This window comes from Pogona vitticeps, chromosome 10, assembly GCF_051106095.1.
Source record: "Pogona vitticeps strain Pit_001003342236 chromosome 10, PviZW2.1, whole genome shotgun sequence".
NCBI classification, from domain to species: Eukaryota; Metazoa; Chordata; class Lepidosauria; order Squamata; family Agamidae; genus Pogona; species Pogona vitticeps.
In genome coordinates, this window is record NC_135792.1 from 6,530,419 (window position 1) to 6,539,884 (window position 9,466).

The window sequence follows — 9,466 nt, forward strand, 5'->3', positions numbered from 1 at the left end:
ACGTACTTAGCCAGGTCTCTCTAGACCAGAATTCTAGAAAGCAGAAGGATGTGAGGGATCTTGAGAAAGCTTGCTGAGATGCCCTCTCCTTTCCATCTTTGAGAAGAACTGAAACTGCTCCTTGTCTCAATGTGCTTTTTCTAGAATTAGGTTCCATACGAGGTAACAAAGGCTGCAAGGGAGGAAAATAAAACCCACCGAAGATATTCCTTTAAAACATGGCCTGTTGACCTTAGAAACATGCAAGTTGGAGGAGCCGCCCCTCCTTCCCTTCGCTTTTTAATAAATCCGTTTTTCAAAGTTTGCAGTATCTGTGTTATTTTTCAAGCATGGATTAGAGAGGATTAAGTCATTGCTAGACTGTGTCTCCCAGGGAGCGCTGACAAATACCTTTTTCACACATTTCCAGGATGAGTCAAAGCATTGGATTGGACTCAATGGCAGTTGCTTTGTGTGCAGGAACATAAGGGAGAGAATGGCCCAAAGCTGGAAATCACATTTCACTGTTGGCCCATCTTTGAACTTGAATATGGAGATATTATTTGTGGCCAGCAGAAAGCATTGAAAAACAAACCACACAACAACAACACCCCACCACACACTCTCTCTATATGTAACACACACACACAAATACACATTTCAAGGGTACGTACTATGAAAACGACTGTGTATTCGCATGCATCTCTACCAAAAAGCATCTCCCATTGAGTCTGGTAGGGTTTTGTAGAGCTTGGAAAAGCTGTTTGTTAATTATAAGTAGAAATGGGCATGAATGGGAACACTGATGAATTGGGCTAGTTTGTGGTTCAATGGTTAACCATGAACCACAAACTCTTACAAACCCCCATGAACTCCCATAAAAATAAACTGTTTTGTGGTTCTTTTTCCCCCCTGGTTCGTGCCTAGAGGGGGAAAATCTACCTGCTCCTGCCTTCACCACCCACCCACCCCCTTGCCACAGCCCCCATTGCTTCCCTCCCTGGTCCTGACACCTCCCACCATCTTCAGAGGCACCAAGCCCAGCCTCCCTCCCTGACCCTAGCCTGCTGCCTCTCTGAATGCGCTCACCTATCAGCTTAAGATCAAGCTAGATATTAATGCAGGCCATCAATGCAAGTTTTCCTTTCTGAAATTCCATTGGCTCAGAGACACAGACCTTAGACACTGGACATGCAAATAAGGAGGGTATTTGCCTTCCAACAGCCAATTGCAATGCAAAGCTCTTTGGAACACAAGATACAGCAGTGAGGGAGAACTCAAGCTATAAGAAACAGATGTCCTTCACCGCTTCTCAACAAATGCTAGTTGCATTTCTAGTTTGACCCTCACAGTCAGAACTTTCTTGATTGTTGAGCACTTATAGAAATTCTTCAGCAGTTCCTGGTTGATCAAACCATCCCAACAGTGCCTCTTTCCTTGGGTTGCATCCTGGCTATATTAAGTGCATGCAAATTATCTGTGCTAGTGTCATACCGTTTTTGAAAATGACGGGATTCAAATCCATAGCGAGCCTTTCTTCTATCCCATTTCGCATTCCTCCCCTTTTAAAACTGTGAAATGTGACTTCGCTTTTTGAAAGCCATTAAGGAGAAATAATATTTCATTCAGGTAAGTGCTGCCTTTCCGCCTAAAGGAAAAACAGCATTGTGAGCTTAGTAAAGAATTTAATTTGATGTATATCTGCAGGAAATAAGCCCACATTAAAAAAGAGGTACGAACCAGCATCTGGGATCTGACACTGTTTTCTCTTAAGCTCTTTACCAAATGTGAATAGTTTCTGAAACCACCACATGCCCACCTTATTACAATCTTTTCCTGGAAAAAAAAAAGAGAGAGAGAGAAAGAACCTTAAGCTAAAATAGGGCAAAAACATGCTTATATTGCAAAATAGCTGATACCATGAGCAGCCTTTTATATGTGGTGTGTATGTGATTTTATTAATAACTAGGCTTCTCATCAACACAAGTAACACACATTAAGATCCAGACTTCTTTTCCACAGGTAACACACCATCAATACACCCAGCTCTTCATTAAAATAGGCTACATATAAAAGCAAAAGAAGCACAAAGCTAAATGTCAAGGAATTCGAGGATTGTACCATTATATATACAGTGCCACCAACTTAGTAAACATCACCTGTAATTAGAATAAGATGACAGAAAGAAGGCAAATCTGGACAATATACCCATAGAAGTTTTGGATTTCAAATAATAATAGTCTTAGAATTGCAGAGCTGGAAGAGAACCTATGGATCATGAAGTTCAGCCCCTGTCAGGAATTGAACTCCCAACCCAGGTGCTTAAACTGCTGAGCTATCCTCCTTCACAACACAGAAATAAACCAGTTACAAGTAACTGAGCTAATGATAACAAAATTAATTGGGACATAGTACAGGAGTCAAGTAAGTCATTTTTAAGAACTAACATAATGGCTGAGATCTCTTACTTAGTATAGTAAATTGCAACTAGAGGAGGCTAACTGAATAAGTAGAATATATGGAGAAGTTCAGTCACCAAATCCCCACTAATTTAATGGACCTATTCCATTAAATTATTCCAGTGCAACTTGCTATACTAAGCAATGGGATTTCAACCAATGAGTAATTATGAACACCAAGAGTACTTAACATCATTTTTAGATATACTCTGATAGGAATTTTTCAAGTTTTATGCCATTTTCCTATCAAGGGAAGTATGGTATTGCATATTCTTTTGAACCTTATGGACTTTCAAGATGCATTATCAAGATTGGTCACTAGGAGGGGACAGAGAGCATTACCCTTGCGTTTTTCTGGTATTCTGGCAACAACAAAATATATTCATTAGGGATGCAAATCTCACTGATTTCACTCTCCCAGACAAAGATATGGAACTTGCAAATATCTTCTCCTCCTAAGAAACGATGGTGAGGAACTTCCTTCCACGAGGAATTGCCCCAGGGCTTTTAACTGACCTCTTACCTTGCTGACTACAATGTTTGATGCAAATAAATAAATAAATAAATAAATAAATAAATAAATAAATAAATAAATAAATAAAAGATATTTGCATTGGGTTTATTCAGAGCACGTAATTTGCAAACTGTGCAAATTGCAAAAATTGCTCAAAATTTGCAGGAGTGAGGCTTTATTTAGATACTTGAAGCACTGGATGGGGTGTTGGCAACTTTCAATCAATCAACCAGTCCCTTTATGCTTCCTGTGTATGTCTGTGTTTTGTTTCCCAAAAAGGGGAATGATGCCACAGGCATTTTATGTCAATTAAAGACACCAGAAGAGAGTTGTTCATTTTTTTTTGTCTTGCTTTCAGTCTGAGGCAAGGAATTCCATGAGAATTTCAAATGCCTTGCCAAAGTGTCCTGTCGTGTTGCACAGTTAACACAGAGAGAAAGGAAAATAGTATAACTCACAGGGTCAAATTGTCTCTAATTAATAAGCGTCCACTTGGGGGTCCTCATTGCAACTGGTGTGTATTGAGGAATATAGCTGAAGATTCATTAACTATCTGAAATTTGCCCCCATGAGTGACACCATTTCCCTTCCACCAATGTAACATCAGTATAAAAATGTGGGCCATTGTGTAAGGGCATACACAGCCATAGACATATAGGGCTGCTTTCCATCTATATCTGGCCGGCACCTAAAGGAGTAACCATATTTCTAGGGTCTCAGATAGGGATGAGCAACCTGCACCCCCCCCCCGGCCTAATTACAAAAGATCTCTGCCAGTGACCTGTGGGGGGGTCTTAGATGAGACTTAAAGAGGACGACACTGCATTGTATACATTTAAACATACTAGGCCATGCGTGCAGATGTAAATCATTTGTTTAAAAAACAATTTAAACAGAAAACCCACTCAACTCCACTGCGTGGAGAAGACTATGAACAAATTGTCTGCAGGTGCTTACTCTAGATCAGCCATTCTCAATGACGGGGGGCATATGGCCCCCTGGGGGGGAGCTGACTTATTTGAAGGGGGCTACAGATTGAAAAAGATGCTGATGTTGGGAAAGTGTGAAGGCAAGAAGAGAAGGGGATGACAGAGGATGAGATGGCTGGACAGGGTCATCGAAGCGACCAACATGACTTCGACCCAACTCCGGGAGGCAGTGGAAGACTGGAGGGCGTGCTCTGGTCCATGGGGTCATGAAGAGTCAGACACGACTAAACGACTAAACAACAACAACAGACTGGAAACAATTCTTCACACGTAACCTTACAAGGCTTATTATACACTCCAATTCAGCCCATATTTCTTTCATCTTGTGTTTATGGCTGTGGCCAACAACAACAACAACAAATGTTGAGAATGGCTGCTCTAGATGGTCAGCATGTTTGTCATCCTTTGGAACACCCACTTAGGGCTTCAGTGAGCAAACCAAACCTCCGCCATTCCGCCATATTGAATAGAACCGTCGCTTGTTTGGACTTTTCCTGCTGAACTGAAGAGGCTTTCTGTCCTTATCTGGCCCTGTCTTCTGGGTCTTTTCCACAGAGTCCTTATCCCTTTCAAACAGCTGGTGCTTTAGCCCCATCAGCCCTCATCCATCTCACTTCCCAACAGGCCTCCTGCCTTGGCTATCACCACGCCAGGGCTCTGAACATCTTGTAGTCTGAGGAGGAATCCATGCCAAAATGTCAGCCAAACGCTTCCAGAGGTGACACCCGTCCAACTCTCCCATTGTCGACACCATTTCAAAAGGCCTCCCCCCCTGCAAGTAAACCGCTAATCCGGTGACACGTCTTTCTGACGGGCCCCTTGCCATCGGTGAATAGAGATGAAGGCACCACCTGAGGGTGTGAGCCACTCCAAAGGGTACTACAGACAAACCTCCCTAGCCAAAATTCGGCTGGGCAACTCTCGGCACAGTTTGGGTGTGCGACGCCAAGGAGGAGAAGCTTCTGTGGAAAGATTTCATCCTCCCTCAATCAAAGACCAGGTTCCAAGCATAGCAGGGAAAAAAAGAGATTAAAAGCAGCCAGCGGAGTCTTTAAAAATTGGGATAAAAACTGGAACCGTCCAACATGGTGTGGTGGCCAAAACAATATTGATTGTAAAATCCACAGTTCATGAATTCTGATGAAATATTCACAGTTTCAAAGCTGGAGTCTTGTTTAAAGCAATGGAGTTTACTCTTTTTTTGTATTTATTTTGTTATTTATTCTGCTTTTCTTCCAGTATGTTTAAAGAGGTCTACATAGTTCTCTTCTTCACTTTGCTGTTACAAGAACCCTGTGGGGTAAGTCAGATCCAAGTGAAGGCTTGAACTCAGTTCTCCTGAGTCCTTGACAACATTCTAAGCACAAAGAGCCGACGTGACAGAAAGACACAGGGGTGGGTGGGAATTTAGGCCTACAATAATCCAGACTGCCTTTTCCAAATTGGTTAATTTTGTGAAGAGTAACACTTGCCATAAATAATTTTAAAATTAATTTTAGCAATTTTAACTTCAGCTGGTGTGCTTTCCTGAAGTGCCCACAGGATGGGTAAAAAAAGAGAGGAAAGAAGGAAGCTGCTGAGTCATGATGCACATATTCAAAGGATCTTTACCTTAAGCGTTTTGAAAGACAGAAGATGTTTGAATGCATTTCTTCCCTCATCCACCTGCTCTTTTTGTTGTTACATCGTTAAGTTGTGTCCAACTCTTTGTGACCGCATGGACCAGAGCACGCCAGGCCCTTCTGTCTTCCACTGCCTCCCGGAGTTGGGTCAAATTCATGTTGGTCACTTCGGTGACACCTTCCAGCCATCTTGTCCTCTGTCATCCCCTTCTCCTCCGGCCTTCACTCTTTTCCAACATCAGGGACTTTTCCAGGAAGTCTTTTCTCATGAGATGGCCAAAGTATTGGAGCCTCAGCTTCAGGATCTGTCCTTCCAATGAACACTCAGGGTTGATTTCCTTCAGAACGGATAGGGGTGTTCTCTTTGCAGTCCTGGGGACTCTCAATGATTCGCATTGACTTTTACATCATGTGGTCAATGGAAAATGATATGAATTGGACACCACCCCCATCACAGAACATTTTCCACAATATTTATCAATATAGTCACAACCCTCAACTGTCTCTATGAGATCAAATAATTCAGTGAGATGTCTTCACCTCCTTGTTACATGAAGCTGGAGAGTTATATGGAGTATTCAGATATAAGTTAGGATAGGATCCCATGGATTTTTGATAAAGAACAGTTTCTCAGTGTTCATTTAAACCAAGCTCTTGAAATACTTGCACACAAGCCAAATATAAAGGCTGTTGAAATTAGAAATGAAAATTCCTGTGTTATGCTGCTTGTGTCCACGAGATGGCATAGTGGAATCAACATCATCATCCTAGCAGGGCACCCTGATTTAGTTGCCTTGAATGATAGCAATTTGCCTTGCAAATTAGGGAAGCTGTTGGAATGATCAAAGGAAGCATTCAGAATCTGATCAAAAATAAAACAAAATATACCGAAACCACTTTATATTAAGTTTATACCGATGTTAGGAGCAGCTAGGGCAGTCATCCATTCCAATAAATCTTTGTTGATTAATCCAGGAATCTGCCAATTAAATTTGCGTATATTTCCATGCAGCTGCAACAGTGTTCTTGAAAGAAAATGTGTACTTCCTTTGTTTCCAGATGATGTATGCATGTTTTGCAATTATGTCATCTGAAGAAAATGAACATTGCTCGGATTTGCTGCAAAATGAGAGTTTATGGTTTTTATTTGTTGGGGAATACAAAGAAAGTGAATCAGGACTCTTTGGTTTAGACCCAGACTTTGACATACTTAGAATAAACCTATTCAATGGGATTGGCTAATTTAGAACTAGATTATGCCACTTTGTCTGCTCTGCATACAAGTATGCTAGATACGGTGCATTGTTGATTTCTAGTAAGAGACAAAGAATACATGGCACTTAAAAAAAGTGTAATGCTTTTAATCAGAGTTCAGAAAATGTGCTTCAGGGAACAACAACTACAGTCATCCCCTTGTCAGCATGTCCATTATCCAAAATAATTATTTTCCCAGATTGGTTTTGAAAGGTTAACTAACCAGTGCAACCAATTTCAAGAGGTCTGCTCTAAGCACCCCATCGCCTGGATCCAACCCAATATACTTAGGGTCACGACATTTATTTCAAATGTGTAAGATCAAATGTCTCTTCCCCCCCCCCCTTTGGAACCCACTGAGCTTCTTTTCAAGTTGATTTGTCCTTTGTAGCCTTAGCACACCTCCTGGCAGCTTAGTTTCCGCACAGACGATACGTCACAACTCTGCATCCCATTGGTGACCCAGCCAAAGCCAAAGTATATTCCTTCCTCCACATTAGGAGCAATCCCCTTACACATGGTTTCAGCAGGCGAGGTTTATGGAAATCACAAACTCAGTTTCTCTCATTTCCCCTCTTTGAGAACACCCGCTTGCCAAACTAAGCAGAATACCATGTACACTTAAATTAAGTAACATTGGCAATTTCCCCTTTGACTTTTACACGGATGTTTTCTTTTCCTCTTTTCTTTCTTTTTCTTCTTTTCAGAAAGAATGTTTCTCTTCATTACTGGCCAGGATGTGATTCAAAAGGTGGATCAGATGAAGTGAATCTTTTCCTGGAAAAACAATGAATATTCAAGAGTCCAGACCTCATCATCCAGTTAAACCTAGTACTCTGTCTGTTTAGCTAGCTATGAAACGGGCTACACTACCTATCTACCTACCTACCTACCTACCTACCTACCTACCTACTTACTTACTTACTTACTTACTTACTTACTTACTTACTTACTTACTTACTTACTTACTTACTTACTTACTTACTTACATCCTGCATTTTTCCTGAAAAAGACAATATTTAAAAGCACAACTATATATTTTCAAGAGCCACAGCTGAGAAGCCAAAGGTCACACCTGTGCATATGTACACATGCACAACCATACCCTCTCTTCTCCATTGATATGTCCACCTCCCCCATCACCCATACTTTTTCTCAATTAATCATGTGGGATGTGAAGAAATCTCACTTGGTTATCACAGTGTGACGGTCCATCAAAAGTCTGCAGCCCCTGCCTCCATTTGCCTGCCTGCAGTATGAGAATGAGACAACACAAACACTTTATTTCCATTGAAGTTACAACAATTTACATAAAATGCCTGTGTGCAAAACTAGTATCTTTTTCTATTTGTGAAGCAATGTGTGCATGCATGTGTATGTGTGTGTGCGCGTGCGCACACAGTTGCACTAAATGAGAATACATTGGAAAGTTCAATTCTGTCTCAGTTGGCTTAAATAAAGATAAGGGCTTTTTATCTTACTATATATATAATCAAATCATTCATGCAAATCTCTCTGTAGCATTACACTATTCTATATAGCATAATGTATTTGTTCCAATAGGATTATTTTCCATAGCAAGTCACTTCTGCCGTCTGCTAAAAATATATATTCCTAGTTGTAAGAAGTCATTGCACCAGAGAAATATTCATCTGTGTCATTGAACGTAACTTTGCCCATTTTTTAATATTTCCACTAGCCCTTTGGACATAGTATTAATAATGCACTGTAACTTTCAGCAGCCTATTTTCATTCTGCCTCCCCACCCCATAACAAGAACAAATGCATGTTTACATCTGTGACTAAAAAACTGCATTTAATAGTCGACTGATGAAGTAAGGTTTGGCTTGAAGGCCCCATGGCAAATGAAACTCGGGTGCCACAATTTATTTATTTTACTTATTTGTTTAATTTAATACCCCCCAGCTAGCCGAAGGGCACTCTGGGCGGTTTACAATGTGACCAGGCAATTAACATCACTACAAATATAAAACTAAATTCAACATATTAAAGATGCTGAAATATAACAATTATAAAATAATTACACATTTAATGTTTAAAGGGGTAGTGCAACAGTCTTGGTGGCTGATAGTTTCATTGGGGGTTCCACAAGGCAAAGGTAAAAAGTAAAGGTTCCCCCCTGACATTAAATCCAGTTGCATCTGACTCTAGAGCACAGTGCTCATCCCCATCTCCAAGCCGTAGAGCCAGCATTTGTCCAAAGATGGTTTCTGTGGTCACGTGGCCAGCGTGACTAGACACAGAACACCATGACCTTCCCACCGTGGTGGTACCTATTAATCTACTCGCATTTTTACATGCTTTCGAACTGCCAGGTTGGCAGGAGCTGAGACAAGCAACAGGAGCTCACTCCATTGTGTGGATTCGATCTTACGACGGTTGGTCCTCTGACTTTGCAGCACAGAGGCTCCTGCGGTTTAACCCGCAGTGCCACCACATCCCCTCTTGTTCTACAAGAGTCTCTATCAATTTTGTGGCAAAGGCTTCACTAGATCCAGCTACTGCCTTGGAGGATTCACAAGGGAGACCTCAGCTACCACCAGAGGGCACTTCATACTAAGTTGTCAGTTCAAATTTAGAGAATAAGAATAAGAAAGGGAGGAAAGGAAACCATCGGAAGGATTACAG